We start from the raw sequence: 17,114 nt of genomic DNA, 5'->3' as shown, positions 1-17,114 counted from the left end.
ACCTACCACTATTAGAAAATACTTTACTTTTGATGAAAATGTCAGTTTTTCTATTGGATTTGAGAGTGAGAGAATAAATCTTCCAGTATTCCTCAACACATTCTATAAGGCCAATACTTCTTTCATTTTCTCAGGAGGGGAAGAAAAAATGTATTTCTCATGTTGTACTTCACTATAAATTACAATAATTCAATTTCAGCAGATTTGAGTTTTCAAAACAGCTTGTGTAAACAAACTTAGAAATATCTGAAATAACGCAGCCCACCACATATTCAGTTTTTTGGGAGTCCCACAAATATATTGATTTCAACTAGTAATACAAATTTTCCAGTGTAGATAGTCAAATTCTAGTCATCAGACATCTGCAAAGAGCAGATGTCTACATCAGGAGAAGAAGCACCTAAGTAGGACTTCTGATGAGTTTTTATGGGTTTCCCAAGTATCACTGTATCAGGGAACCCATGAATTAATTTGTAGATTGTCCATTAGTATGGGGATGGAATGATGAAGAAACGTAATTGACAGGGTCCAAAGCTCTATGTCCATCTGCCAACTTTGGTGTTAGAGCTTCTCACATTTGTTTCCAGTCAAAATATGAGTGGTGCCTGCCTACTGTTTCTTAGTGGGAATAGTGACAAAGCCTTGGGATTCTAGAGATGTGAGTACATCTCTGTAATGACAGAGCCCTGCCATGTCTGTCAGGTGCAGCCTTAAGGCAGAACTGGGTTAACCTAAATTAAAGTAACATTATGATACTTGGGGTTTTTATTGCTGCAAAGCATTCATTTGAGGGCAAGCATAGCACTTTTACCACTAACCAGAGTGACAGTTAAACCCAAAGGAAAAGGAGTTGAATTCTCATTTTGGGTCCTGTCTGGAGCTTTCACCATCAGTTCTGACCACATAGTATACACACAAGGGAATGTTATAGAAGGAAATTGTCTCCTGTGCTATCTACATCAGAAGCAGAGGCCTCCAGGGCTGCACTGAATTCCCCTGACTTGGGGAGAGGCCTGGTAAAAGAGGTTAACAGATACTAGGAAACAGTCAACACTCATGGACAGTGAGGACCAGCGATTGCTTCAGATGCTTTGGGAGATCAGGAGGTATTATAAAATGAGTCAATACTTCTAGGATACTTGTTCCCATGCGCTCTCATTGCAATGGTAGTGCCTGATCATGTTCAAGAACTTCCAGCTAGAGCTATGGATTCTAGAGGTGCCCTGTGGGAAGTCTTACTTCATACTGCCCAATACCAAAGCATACATAATGCAAGAAACTTACAGATACCACCGAGGAGGTTACATGGATCAAGCAGACAATCACTCTCAGTGATGTTCATCATAACTTGGATTCCCTAGGGCAGGTCCCGACTTACGCTGATCGCTTAGTAACAAAAGCTGATAAAGGCCTGATTAGAGTTAAAAATTGGAATGTCTCTGACAATAATGAAATACAAGCCAGTGCATCTTCCCAGCCTTGAGTGAAAGTTAGAGTCTACCTCAGAAGAATGCACAATAGAACTGCCATGAATCAGCTCAAAGAATTTAATACCTGTTGCAATTTTCTCCAATTTAGTATATGAAATAATAACATGGACAACAATTACCATAAAGAAAAGCTTCAGGTGCAATAGCATTAGTTCAACAGCTGGGATCAAGTGTCAGACCAGAATAACAAATTTCATTCATTTTATCTCCAGCACTGGAGACATGCTGCTACTAGCTTTAATAGTCAGGAATGTCTGCTGGCTAAATGACTCTGCAGAGCTAGTCAAGTGAGGGCAGCCTGCGACAGTTTAATTGGGCTGCTCACTATAACTCTATCCGGGGGCTATAAGCAGTGGACTATAAACAAGTGTAAAGCTGCACTCAATGCTGAGCAGAGAAGCCTGCAGGAGGAAAAAAAAAAAAAAAAGAGCAAGCAAGCTTCTGATGGCAGAATCTCTCATTTACACTGGCGTCAGGTTGGCTACAGGTGAACTGGAGCAATGTAACCGCTGCAGCAGAAGAAAGGTGGGGTTAAGAGAGCAATCATTTATCTTGTATTGATTTCTCGACACTGTGTCCTAGATCCATTCCAAGATAGAATGACAGTTTTTGGTACTGTGCTTACAAAAGACAAAAATGACCAGCACCAGTCCTACTGTTTTCTGATCATATTTCCTTTAGAAACACACCACCCATAGATTTTTTCTTCCAGACAGGGAAATCTAAACAAGTTTATCACTGAAAAAGAGGGTTACGGCTTGGTTAATCAGCCATTTGCCTTTGCAGCTCTGGATTTGGGAGTCAAAGGGTCAAAACCAAGCACAATTGGACTCTTTGGTTTTATCTCAGGTAACTCCCCCATTTCTGGTAATTGAACCCATTCCTTGTGGTCAGAGTTCCTGTCATTCATATTCAATGTCTGTCATTACTGAGAAATGCTTCATGTCATATTACACTGACAGAACCACTACAGCAAGGCTAGCAAGATTCCCCCAACACCAGAGGTAAGACAATGGGAGTCTCTTTCAGAGCAGTGATGTTTAACATTTTATGTGCTGACACTGTGTCTGTAAGCACAATATAATGAAAGTCTAGTAAATGGGAGATAAAAATTCATACTTTCCTTCCTTCAGGGACTGCCAGGCAATATCAGAAATAAAACAAGTTGGCAGCTCCGACGATACCACTGCATCAGTGCCACGGCAGGCATCTTCAGAGTGCAGTACACAGATTATACACAGGTACACTCACATGTGTGCTTGTGTGTTCCCATTTGCTTTTGATGTGGCTTGTCTACAAAACTCACTTTTCCCTGGGCAGGGCATGAGCCACAGTCACAGGGCCACTGACCTTAGAAATCACACTCTTCTCTGAACATCATCTGAGACTCAGGTTATGAGAGGCAGAGATCTCTTGAGAAAAGAAGGCCTAGCAACATCTTCAACAAAGAATGCTCCATCATTGTTTGGAAATCTCCAAAGATGAGTTCTTCTAAGAAAGAGTGTATCTTTGAAGGTACTCAAAAGTTCAAACTCCAGCTTCACTGACTCCTGAATTTCAAGGCCTTCAACCTACTTTTTCAGATCTACTTCCTGCCATTTCTTCCTTTGCAATCTCCCTTGCAGTCTTCCCTCCCTATTATTTTCGCCTTATCACACCTTGTGCTCTCGAGGCCCTGGGCCTTCCTATGCATTCATTCCACCTCAGGTGCCTTTCCTCCACTTCCTCTTCCTTCAGGGCCCACTCATGCTCTATCCACTCTACAGATGCGGCTCTGATTACCCTCAGTTGTTAATTTTTCTTTCAGTGGTTAAGATCTTGGTCTCTGTAATTAGAATAGGGTAGTCTGAATCACAGTTCTTTTAGTCAAGTTTTTAAAATGTCATTGCCTCAGTTTCCTCAGTATTAAAATGGGGTTAACAACAGTGTCTATTTCTTTATAGGCTTGTTGTGAGGATTAAATGAAATAGTCCAGAAATAGTCACACTAATGACATGGTTATCATTACATGTTTATATGGTTACAACACAGTGCCCAGTACAGAGCAAGCACTCCATAATGTCAGCTATAATGATGATAATAATAAATACTATTAAAGCTCTGCTGCTATCTGTATTTGCAAAGCACTCAGTTTATAATAATAATAATAACATGATATTTCACTTGCTCTTGCCTTAAAGGGACTGTTTTCCACTGTTCTCTTCTACTAGGCATCAGCATCAGCATCACTTGCAAATCTGTTAGAAATGCACTCTCAAGCCCCACCTAAGAGTCAGCCATCTGTGTTTAACAAGTCCTCAAGGAGATTCTAATGCTAAAGTTTGAGAACCACTGGCATAAAGCATGGCTGAAACACTTCTTCATGACTCAGTTTTCTTTTCTTAAAAATAGCACAATAAAAATACCTACCATTGTAATAGATAATTTATATAAAGTACTTAAAAAGTACCTGGTACATAAACATACTCAGAAAGAGCAACAGGACTATTATAATTCAGGATTAAACAAGATAATAACACATGTAAAGAATTCAGATGGATTAGTAAGAGCTCAACTAGAGTTGTTGCTACTATTACCATCACTCAGCTGATTTTAAGCATCCTGAGGGCAGAGACCCTATCTTATTTATCTCTGTAAACTCCTGAAGTTTAGCCCAAGCTTAGCATTAAGCTGATACTCTTAAGAAAGTTTGCTGCTTGGGACCTTGTAGTAAATCCAGAGGCCTAGGAGCCAAGCTGTGAATTTATTTGGGATTAGTGTTCTGTTGGCTGGAAAATGGAGAAAAAAGGCAATTCACTTTGGCTTCAGTAGCTTTCCCGGGACCACCAGCCTACGGGCTAACTGACTTTTGTACAGATCTCTCTTCCCTAGGTTCGAAGCTGCTTTCACTATAGTTCGCACCCCCTAAGCCTAGCAACTCTGGATTTAAAAATCATCTTGACATTTCCTTGGTATGACAGGTAGTCCATGACAAACTCTGGGATCTGTCCTGTAACTGCTTATTGAACAGTGCTTTGAAAACTATTGCTTTTTTCTTTCTTTACTTTGTATGTATGTTATGTTATACAATAAAAAAAATTAAAACAAAATCATCTTGACTTGCTTGTTATTTTGCAGGGAACGAGGCAGGCTTAGTGAGTTTAATCTCTCTCTCTCTTTTATACACTGGGGGTGGGACACCTTTTAACCTATCTGACAAAGCTTTGAAAAAGCCTCTGCTTAGAAACTGAGTGCAGCCTGAAGCAGAGTGTAAAAGCTGGTCCCTATCTTTCCAGGCAACCCAATGAAGTGGCTGCAAGGTTTGTGTGCTGGAGGGGGTAATACCACAAAAAGCCACAATCACTTGGCACTCTCCTGGCATAAACCTGTATTCACAGGTTCATCTCCATTAATAGTCTAACCTGAAGAAAATCAAAATTAGTCAAGAAAAAGAAACAGATCTGTAAGCTAGCAGCTGACCTGTTCTGAATGGTTTGCTTCCTTGAACTCTTAAAGTAAGCCAGATACATACTACACAAAGAATATTAAAAACTGATTCGGTAGCTGAAGGATGAACTAACCTACTTGGGAAAGGTTCCTATTTTAGGCAAGTGCCAGGAACATAATAAACAATCAATAAATATTAGCTGCCACTTTATCAGACAAAACCATGCTATTCTATTTACTATCAATAATATAAAATTCATATAGCTAATCAAAACTATACATCTTCAGTCCATATGGATCCACCACCTAGCCAATAGAAGCCAGATTCCTTGATCACAAAATCATAAGTTATCTACCTTTAGCCGTTAGCAGAACGTGGTCTCTGGCATTGCTAACCACCCCAAGAGCAAAAAGAATGTACTGTCTACTTTTTAAAAAATATTACACTCAAATATAATAAATAAATGAAGAAATCTCATTTCTCCTATTATTCCTTCTAGCACCAGGTTACTGGTGATTTGAGTTTTTTTCACTCCCAGTAGTGGAAATTTAGGGAACAAAATAATTGCATAAGCTTTCTTTTGATCCCCAGGAGCAACACTGGGTAAATTCAGGCAATAGGGAGAGAAGCTGAAATTATAGTATAAAAATAATTCATGTTTCTCTTCACAGGTATCATCATTATAAAATTGGACATAATATTAAATGCAACACTGCCAATATGGTCACAGACTCTATTCTCATCACTGCTCTAGAGAAGCCCTTCGATAAAGTCTTAGATTCTCACACAGCCCAGTGGTTACCATTTTCTGGAACCCTACAATAAGCCATGAGGGAGTTCAGACAGGAAAATTTCAGATCTCAAAGCATGGCAGTGCAGAAACAAAATGAATGATATTCACCAAGTCAAGTGGGGAAACTAGGTTGCAAAGATACTTCTAATGCTGAAATATTACATTGCCAAATGTTCCTGTCAAATTGTGGTTTAATTACCTTGGCCCCCATGCCTTTTATAATCACCTGTCATTAGCAACAATGCTTGCATCTGTTTACACGTCTGTCAGAAATGCCAACCCAGCTGAAGCCAGAGGATAAGAAAACTTTTATCGGGATTTGGCCTCAGTTGAGAAAGGTCACCTTAACATTGATCTATCCACACACAAGGCCATCCTTCAAAGATAATCCTAGGAAATGATCCCAGAAGCAAATATCTAAACATCATTTACAGAAATAAATTTTAAATAGGGTTCTGTAGTGATTCTAAGGCCAAAGAGGAAAAGGTTAGTGTCTCATGGCTGTACTATGCCTCCTTTTATGGCATTTCTGCTTGACTCCATGAAGTGTGCTGGAGATGACATGTTCTACGTTCCATAGAATTCAGGGTCTTTCCACCCAAGGCCCTCCTCCACCCTCCAAGGTCACACCTGGCACCTACTTCCTCCATGAATTCTCCTTCTCTCCTCCAGGGACCAGGTCTGCTTTCCGTGCCACATATTAGCTGCCACTGCATACTTTATTTGAGAGGATTTCTCCCAAAGACTGGCTTCATAATGGGCCACAATTTCCCTAGGGTTCCCTTTCTTACCCATAGCCCTAAAAACAAGCCCACAGATCCCTTTTGTTTTGATATTTTAACACATCAACAACAAAAGACACACACACACACACACACACAAATGCATATATCATAGGGATATTCAAAAGACTGTAATATTTTTAGTTAGTAGTCAGTGTGATTTCTAGGTTTGGATGATAAATGCCAGACTCTTATTTCCAGTCACACAAATGTTGAAAGAGATGCTTCAGAGCATAAAACACCCTAGAATTGGTCAAGCACTGATGGAAACATGAGACACTTTTTACCTTGTCCTATTAGAGAAGAAAATAACTTGGATGAACTTAGGAAAGAATCAGGTCTTTATAAAGCATCTTTTCTTCCACCAACCTAACCTCTGCTTTCCTAGATCATGCTCTCATTCTCACTCCTGTTTGGCCAAATTTTCTCATTCTCATTCCTGCTTGGCCATGTTTTCTCAGATCTGACTGTCAGCTTAGACATGAGCCTCCATTTTCTCCTTGGGCCCAATGATACTGTGAGCCTTACTTAATCAATGCTCCTGCTATATCTCTTCTAGTGCAGCAGACTGTGGGCTCTATTGTAAAGGAAGGCTAAAGAGAAGCTGAAGTGAGAACCCTGCCATAGTTGAAACACTATCATCTTTACTCCACATCCTGAAACGATGAGGACTTTACCCCTCTTTACATCCTGTATCACATATCAGGGACCCTCCACAATGCATACCCTCTCTGGGGTCCTGAACTTAGTTTTTAGGTCAGTCCACCTTCCCCTTAACCTTCTTTCTTCTTGTTCAAAGATGGTTCTCATTAATCCAACTTTCAGAGCTGTTCAAGGTGCATCAACTTACCTTAAATGACAAGGTAATATTGATTTTCACCTACGATTCAAAATGCTAGGTTCCCTCTGAGGCAGGACAAGGTCAAAAGATCATGCATCCTTTCAAATGAAAAGACCCACCCATAGGTTGCCATGTTTCCAATTCATTCTTAAAAGATTATTTCTTTGTCCTGTCAGAGAAATCAGAGAGAACACTGAATTTCCATTGGTGGTAATTTCAACAACTCTAGTTACTAACTCCTCATTAGTAAGATGTGTTTAAGTAAGTCCATTTTTCCCTATAAGTACTTCTGTCTTTTATTTTCCAAAATCAGTAGGACAATAAACCATGAACCTTCTGTGCTGGTTTGTACTGTTATGTACCCCCAGAAAAGCCATGTTCTTTTAATCCAACTGTGTGGGGGCAGGAAAATATTGTTGGGTGGGACCTTTTGATTAGGTTATTTCCATGGAGATGTGACCCTGCCTATTCAAAGTGGGTCTTAATTCACTTACTAGGGTCCTTTAAGAGAGTGACATTTTGGAGAGCAAACAGATGTCTGGAGATATAGAAGGAGCTGAGAGAGCCATCTGAACCCAGAAGTGGGGAGAGAAGGACAGCAAACATCATGTGCCTTCCCATGTGTCATGGTCAGGGTTCATGTATCAACTTGGGCAGGAGGTGGTGCCTAACTGTCTGGTTGGGCAAGCACTGGCCTGCCTGTTGCTATAAGGACATTTCATGGACTTAAATCCTGATCACGTTGGCTACATCCACAGCTGACTGCATTGTAATCAGCTAAGAGGAGTGTCTTCTGCAATGAGTGATGCTCAATCACTGGAAGCCTTTTAAGGAGGATTCAGAAGAGACAGTCACTCTTCCTGCTTCAGTCAGCAAGTCCTTCCTGTGAGGTTTGTCTAGATGCTTCATGGGAGCCTCCAGCTTCACAGCCTGCCCTATGGATTTTGAACTCTCCTATTTCCATGCTTGTCTAGCCAGCCTCTCCTAAGAGTTCATTAAGGACCTTCATTGGACTTGCCAGCTTGTGGCCTGCCCTACAGACCTTGGACTGTACATTCCCACAGTTACGTGAGACACTTATAAATTTCATATCTATGGATATCTCCTGTTGATTCTGTTTCTCTAGAGAACCCTAGCTAATATACCATGTGACAGAGAAACCCTAGACATGATCAGCCTTTCTCGAGAGAAGATATCTCTCAAGGTGCCATAATTTGGATATTTTCACAGCCTTAGAATTGTAACATGTTAACTTAACACCTTTTATAAAAGCCAATCCAATTAGGGTGGGCAGTGGTGGCTCAGTGGCAGAATTCTAACCTGCCATGCTGGAAATGCGGGTTCAATTCCTGGAGCCTGCCCATGCAAAAACAAAACAAAACAAAAAAAAACAATCTATTCATGTTTTATTGCATTCCAACAGCTTTAGCAAACCTAAACACCTTCATATATCAACAATCTATGAAAAGCCACTCCTTGCCAATCATAGACCAGCTACTGGGTATAGCACCTTTTGCTGTGCCTTTATTATTAGGTTTGAAGATGTGGGTGAAGCAAAACAAGCAGTTGTTTTACAGATGTGCATTACAGATGAGCAATGACTAAAGGGTGTTTTACTAGACCAATATGGTAAAAGAAATCAGTCATAGCTGGCACCATCACACATTGTTTCAGAAAAATGCACTGTGGAGAACTGACACTGTACCTATAATTTTAAAAGATTTGCTCATTTAAACCAACTGGCAGCATTTCCTGCACATAATGGAGAAATTCACAGGATGCTTGGCCTCCTCATGGCTTCTGTGGCTATAAAAGCCCCTTCATGTTAGATTTTTTTTAATATTTGGTAATTAATAGTTTACTATTCCAAGATTCCTATGTGTTTATATTATTACTTTTCTAACATAAAAGTTTGCAGTTGTTATGGAAACATATGGTAACATTTGCTACTAAATTCTAAATGCATTTTCTACCCCTGTTACACACCTGAAATGGAGCCAAAAACTCTCTTTGCTTTACATTAGAGTGAAATTCAAACTGGTCTGGGTGACTATAAATGGTTACTGTTTGTCTTGGCTCCTACCTGTATCAGATTTAGACTGAGAAATCTTAGGGAAGAAATTACATGGGATAAAATGGATATTTCTAAATTACAAGGCCTGCAATTCCAGTGGCTCCAAATATCAGCTTTCTGTTTCATCTCAGCCTGCCAGTAAGAAAACGGTGGGGCTGGACAATAAAAGATCGACAATATTTACTCTCCAGAGCCAAATGCTTCTTGTTTTGATTATAGTGGAGGAGGAGGTTTTACAGATTCTGATCAGTTAAGTCTTGCTAGGAAATTAAATGGTTGTAGATTACAATGGTGCAAGACATGAGTTTTAGCCTCTGGCTTCAAGATGAAATGACAAAAGTATAAATTCTCTCAACCCATTTTGTTCCGTAATTTCCCTCTTTGAGAGCCTCACAACTCTCAAGAACTATTCATGATGACTCTGGACCCATGGAGAATTTGGCTTGGAAACATTCATTGAAGGGTTTCTCAAGTGTCTAGATTATCCATTTCTACTTACCGTAACACCTCACCCAAGTCAAGTTTCCTTGTGCATTGTAACTTGTTATAAATATTACTTTAAGAAAAATAATACTTTGGCTCAGAAATACACAAAATGAGAAAGACAGGATAGAATTCTCACCTGTTTGAGCATTCTTCTGGGGCTTTAAATCATGATAATCCAAGAGTCACAGAAGAACTTCAAATGTGTGTATTTGGTTCTTGGTCTGTGGATTAGCTTTTTCTTATATATTATGTTATACTTATATATATATATATATATATATATATATATATATATATATATATATATATATATATGCATTTTTAAAATTTTTTTATACATTTATTATTCCCCCGAGGGGGGTGCACCATTCCTGGAAGTACTGCAATACTGGGTCGATGTTATGGAGTGGACAGAGCAAGCTCCTATTCCATCTCCCAACTCTAAAAATCCGTTTAATATATTATCCTCAGATAGAGGACGTATCAAATATTAAACTGATAAGAACAGATACTACACTTGATCTTAGCCAAAAGGCCGAGAAGTGGTATATATATATATATATATATATATATATATATATTTTAAGTCATATATAGTATAACTTAAGTATAATATATAACTTTTTAAGTAAAAAGTATTCACCAATGTGTTAAGAAACCATTTTGCGTTACCACCGTACTATGTGTGTTGCACTTCAAGAGTCTCTGCGTGAGAAATTGGCACATTTCAGAAGGGCTTCCCTGTGCTGTGCATGAACCAAGAGACATTTTAGATTTGACGAACACCTACCACCACAGTTATCCCCATGGACAATATACAGCCTTGTCAAGGGACTGAACATGGAGGACTGTCACTAAGCTCACTTCACTTCACACATATTCAGGTTTTAATCCCGTCTCACTGCAAAAGGACCTGAAAAGAGCTCTTTTTCATTAGTCTAAGTTCCTAGTAATATGAGAATTGTGTTGGTGGGTACATTACAGGCAGGGTGAGGCCCTTGTGGAAAAAAAAAAAGATACTATATCCAGAGGTCTCATCCAATCTCTGCAAACTGGATTAAATGTATTTTGACCCCTGTGCTAACCCATTTTCATGTGATATATTTGGTAGAAGAAAAGATTAATTGCTTATGAAAAGCAAGCTAACATGTCTACAGCAAATATATTAGCGCTATATAGAACTGGACATAAAGGTTTGCACTTGCATCATTAGCTCAGCTATAATAAATGAGATGCTCTATGTGATGTATAATATGGTAAAGAAAACACAGCTGTTTGCTTCTGTAGGAAAGTACATAGGTGCACTGCACCTGAGTCTGCAAACACTTAATATGCCCTCATAAACAAAGCTGCATCCCTCAAAACAGTTATGGCTGAAAACCATTATCCATGGATAATTAACTATGTCAGGACACTGAGGTCTTAACATGAGGTCCTCATAATTCCCCACTAAGGGAAAGACAGTAAAACACTATTTTAATATATTACTAATATTTAATAAGAAGACTGCTCTATTTGTACCTTATTAATGCAAGCTGTAAGTTACAGCAGCATGTGCATTATTATTAGTTCTTCTGGGCACTCTATCACTTGAAGGGTAAAGCAGCCCTTTGAGCTTAAAAACCGTAAAGAACACTTTCGTTTGGGATTAAAATTTTAAAAATATATTTGTAATTTGTTCTGTTTATTTCCTTCCCAATTGTATGAACATATTTATGGCAGACACTTATCACTGGAAAAGCCACTGCCAAAATGACCAATATTAAGGAAGTCCAAAGCTATAATTTGTAAAACACTTCCAGCATACTCATTTGATCATTAGGAGAGCCCATAATTTTGCTTTCTCCAAGTATCTTGGTCATTTTGAGACTCTCCCCATAACACAAAATATTTAAATTTCTCAATAACAAGGCTTTTTGACGCTTGAAGACAAAAGCTCCACTCAATTTATTAAGACGACTTCCTACTGTGTGGGGCTGTTTTTTACTTCATAATTAAAATGGCACCTGAACAGGACCATCTGTGAGCATGGATTAAGTTTTTCACAAAATGTGAATATCCCCCTTTTTTTTTCTTCTGCAAATGTCTCTAAATCTCATACATATTTTGTGTGACGTGCAAAAAAAAAAAATGCATGCTTAAATAAATGCTTACTCAAAAAAAAAATATGAAAAGTAGTTAGGGTAAACATTTTACTCTTCATTGCAATCTTCCATGCATCAATAAATAAATTATAGCTCTCTAATTTGCTCAAAGAATGAATGAACTGACTTTGCTTTCTGTTTCTAGGATTCTATCAATTTGTGGTAACTCAGAGACACAGTTTGCCACTTAATTTTCTTCTTTCTTTTTCAAACACACATTTTGGAAAGGACATTATTTATCCAAAAGGCTGCCAAGACAGTGGGTTAGGATGGATTTGGATATACAGACTCTATCACAAGGTAGTCAGTCTTATCTAACCAAAATAAATTCTCTGTAGGAGTTTTTTTGCCCGAACTACAAATCCATAAATGCAGAGATGATAAACACTGATACATATTTCTTCCAGAGGATTTTCTGACCTTATGTTAACTTTACTGTGAAAATTCAAGTCTCTTTGGAAATGTTGGTTTATTTTAGTGAAATGGTTCCTTTGGTATAGTTGGGGCTGTAATGTCAATTTGCTCCATTCCAATGACTCTTCTGAAATATTTACAATGAAATTTAACCACGCACGTGTAACAGCTGACTTATGTGGCAGCCAAGGTTTAGGCTTATCCATTTCATTGCAATAAAGGAAAAAAATATTGCTTATGTTTTCCTCTTCTCTAGAACATCAAACCCACATGAATTTAACAACCTCCAAAACCATACCTCTCTGAGGCCATTAGTCTGAGCAGTGAGACCAGATTATTCTGGCCACTTGGACTAGCTCACCTGTGCCATGGAAGGACAGCTGGGTTCCTTACAGGAAGAGCTGGGGGATAAGGCAGATACTTTGAAGGTGTTACAGGAAAAATCGTGACTCACTAGCAATAAAGTCCTAGCCTTTCTAAGAGTCATACCCTTCACCAGATTTAAAATTGCCAACACTTTTTGTGGGTACCTTTTTACGATGGTAGTGAGCACTACACATACCTCATTCCCTCTGAGAAACTAACATACTTTCTCTACAAAAGGAAAGAGACTGCCAAGTTAAGGCAAAATGCACACACACACACACACCCCCATACAAATATTTCCTCCAAGTAAGAACCTATACAGATTGTGCTCTGGTCTCCTGGCCAAGATCATTGTCTCTATTCCTGAGATGTCTGAGAAAGTTGAGAGGATTTTTAACCTCAAGCAGTCAGAACTTCTTTACTGTATCAAAATTCTATGAATACTTCTAAGAAATGATGAATATGCAACTAAGTGATGATATTGTGAATTACTGATTATACATGTAGAACGCAATGATCACATGTTAATGTTTTAGTTTGTTTGTTGTTAAATTTTTTTTAATTAATAAATAAATTTTTAAAAAATTCTATGAATACCCTAAGGCCTACAGAGATGTTTGGATTAGCCTCAGTAACAGTTGCCAATATTTGACTTAGATGCTAACATTTGAATAGTTGGGAAATTTCATAAATACATATCCACAATATCTGAATTTTCCCCTTCTCTTGAAATTGTGGATGACCTAGTAACATGGATCTGGACTCCTTGCAAGGGCAAATAGCAGCTGCCCACTTCAGCATGGGTGTAAATGCCCCAGCTCACTTCAGTCCCACCTTACTGGCATCATCTATCTGGGTTATCTGCCAGACTCTATAGGCATTTGAGTCTGCAACCTCCTCAATTCATTAAAAAAAATTTTAATTCATTAATTAAAATAAGAATTCATTTAAAAAATTCACAAATATCCAAGTCTCATGCTCCATCATCAAACGTTCAAAAGAATACTTCCTTCAGAAAGTCCAGTCCCTCTTTGGGCATGATTTCACCCCTCCATGTTCCTCCTAGCCCTTTGAAACCAGGTCTAATTTTCTCATACAGCTCAGGTATCTTCGGTACAAAAGCTAGCACATGTGTGAACATAATAAAAATGCTCAAAAAAGAAATAGGGAGAAATCACTGGCTCAGGGAACATATACTTAAAACTGCAGAGGGTTCTCAACCTACCACCCAAGCCAACCCTGTTTATGAATGCCTCACTGAAACACGTATTTAGATTGTTTATATATATGCAGGCATATTTTTTCATACATCCTGTCCAACTCTTCTGCCACAGCCTGTTTCCAATGCTGCTAGAAGATGCTATGCTTAACACAGCTCCTAATTCTCAGAGGGCCCCCTACAGCTTTTAAAGCTAACATAAACGTGCAGAATTTCAAATGAAGAACCAATTGTCGAAAGTTCATTTACAGTAACTATACAAACAAGCTAAATGAAAGACTTGTGTTCAGTCATTAAAAATAATAATGCTAAGGCCCTGAGGGCTAAAATGTAAAGTTTCTATGTGGTGTGAGAAATCAGAAAAGGAGTGTGTTCATTAACCCAGTAAGATAACCAGCTAATTTATTTAGTAGACAATTCCAGAGTACATTCGTTCAAAATGAAATCTCTGTTTATTCAGATTACATGAAAAATCACCACCACAAATAAAATGCTCATTCAGGCCAAGGGCTTTTTCAAGACAGAAATCACGGTGGAGGACAACAGCAAGGGGCTGCTAGAAGGTATTGCCACTAATCACTTCTACCCCTCTGCTCCTCTAGTCTCCTGAACCAAACCCAGCGTTAGTTATAGAGTCATCTATCTCACACTTTGCAGATGATGCCTAACATCATGACAACAGAGAAGAGAAAAGGTCTCTGGACCTGCCTACCTACAACAAGTTTCTGTAAAGTAATGAATACAGACAGCTCGGGGACTATCCACCTGCACTGCCTGCCTCTTCCTGCCTGCAAAGTGAAACCACCAGGGATTGGCAGAAGGAACTTGTCTGACAGGGCCAGGACAGCCTTTCTCCTCAGTGACAGCCTGGGCCTCCCCTCTTAAACTTGACCCACCATAATTCCTTCACAATGCAGCAGTAAGGCAACTGACAGTAGCAGCTGCAGCTCCTAAGCGAGATAGATGGAATTTTCATAACTATTTCCCCAAGTTACATTTTCCCTTCAAAATAATTTATGAGCTGCTCTGGAGCCTTGAAGAGACAATATGCTTGCCATAAAATTAACTCTAACAGTCTTGTAGGTTATAATTAACACTGGGAGGGTAGCACCAACTGGATGAAGCACATGGCATAATTGATGGTAAAACTGGAAATGAAGCAAGTGAACAATATCATTACTGTGCACACGGCCTTAGCAAAACCTATGCTTTCCAAGGGTTAATTACAATCACCTTCCAGGGCTCACATTCCAGTAGGGAAGAGGCCTGAGCTGGGCAGGATATAGAATTTTGCTGGCAAGGCCATGGGGCACCTGGATGGATGTAAAGGCTGTCAACAGTCTGGAGAGTGAGGCATGCCAACCCATAACCACGTTGGAGTACCTAGCAGGAGCTTTTTAGACTATAGACCAAGGCCTATAGCAGCCTTTCATATAGACATGACTTCATTTTCTCAGAAAAAGTATCTTTTTCCAGTGAAGAACATGACATGGGAAAAAAAATAGAGGGTTAGAACCTCCAGAATGTCCTTCAAAGGCTTTATTGAGAATATAATACAATTGAGGTGGTTCTACTTAGATGGGTACAGCTTAGCAAAAAAATTAAAAGGGTAAACTAAACTTACAGATTTATTAAGCTAAAAAATAACCATCCTGAGCACCCTATCTAGAAGTGAACATGGAGAAAAATTTATAAACTGGTTAACCAGAAGAATTCTGTCAATCACCCCATCTTGGAAGAAAACATTAATAATCCTTTCGGGCATAGACACCAAACAGCCTTTGCAATACCTGCAACATACTGAATCGTCTAACATAGTGGAATCATTCAAATACTTTTAAAAAAGCTATGTTAAGGCGACTGACTTATTTTTAGTTTTTGATTTTTTGTCCTGGGACAAGATACTGGAAATTATTCTGATAAATGATGCAACACTGTCCCCTACAGGCCAGCAGGACTGTTCCTTACCCTTTCCCCCCATCGCTTCCTCAACTATTTCTATAGCTTGAAATATGTATACAGAATAAATCTGTAAAATACACTGGGGACACCCTTGAAATAAAATAAAATTACTCCTCTTCCTGGGCAATAAATTGTTTCCTAGATATAAGCATACTATACTGTTGATTAACCCACTATGGAGTAAAATGCTCCCCTTTCCACCTTGAGGGCACCTACTCATATCAACCTTGACTAATCCAGCCTCCAAATTACCTGACTTGGAGGATTTACTGATTTTTGGAGGCTAAAATTTGATGTTCTCATCTTCGCCCTTTTTCTCACCTTCTAAAGGATTGTAGCCAATAAAAAAGAAATGACATAGCTACAAAGGTAATAACTTTCCCTTAAAAGATTTATGATGGGGGTATTTATGAAGCATGAGCTGGAATCTACTTCTTTAACAGAGAGTGACGGGGCTGCAACCAAAAAGTGTGAAATGTGTTTAAGTATCAGAGCAGATAAATATTTAGAGATACAAACCTGTGGATCTCTCCACCCAGGGAAGGATTCTGGCAAGTCTCTAAGCCTGTATTGTGAGAACAGGATGAGTGCTTCACAAAGAAGGAAGTTTTGTTACTACTCTAGTGGCCATATTATAAAGTGGTCTGAGTTGGCCAAACTGGGCTTAATTTCCATCTCCACTAGTTACTAGCTGTGTTGCCTTAGACAAGTTACTCTGCACCTCTATGCCTCAGCTTTCTCACTACGTAAAGCATTTAAAACTCTGTCTGGCACTTAGAAGGTTCTCGAAAAATATATTAGCTGCCATTATTGTTACAATTAGCACAATTATAGATTTCAAAGAAAGTGAAGTGAGAGCCACAGGGAGTAACATCTACCTTTAGGTGCTCTCTAGGATCTAACTTAGGGAGCCGGTGCTGTGTCAGAGCTGGCAGATGCCTTCAGGGTCATTGAATTTCAGCTACTTCCTTTTCAGATGAAGTGGCTGAGGTCCAGAGCGCCTGTGACATGCCCAAAATCCCACAGCCAGTTGGAAATAAGATTCAAACTGGAGTCGAGCCCTCTGTCCCTCAATTCTATATGACAGTACTTAATGTAAGGCCAGACACAGAATGA

General features: G+C 39.0%; 1 protein-coding gene and 1 non-coding gene across 4 annotated transcripts in view; both read right to left on the bottom strand.

Moving 5' to 3' along the window:
• Positions 1 to 17,114, bottom strand: part of FTO (FTO alpha-ketoglutarate dependent dioxygenase) — a 434,084-nt gene that overhangs the window by 135,903 nt on the left and 281,067 nt on the right. The window lies entirely within an intron of this gene.
• Positions 10,249 to 10,440, bottom strand: LOC143660481 (U2 spliceosomal RNA). Its single transcript, XR_013164078.1, has one exon. It is a non-coding gene; the product is annotated as a U2 spliceosomal RNA (small nuclear RNA).

The sequence above is a fragment of the Tamandua tetradactyla genome, chromosome 16, assembly GCF_023851605.1.
Source record: "Tamandua tetradactyla isolate mTamTet1 chromosome 16, mTamTet1.pri, whole genome shotgun sequence".
NCBI classification, from domain to species: Eukaryota; Metazoa; Chordata; class Mammalia; order Pilosa; family Myrmecophagidae; genus Tamandua; species Tamandua tetradactyla.
This window is presented reverse-complemented; position numbering and strand designations above follow the sequence as displayed.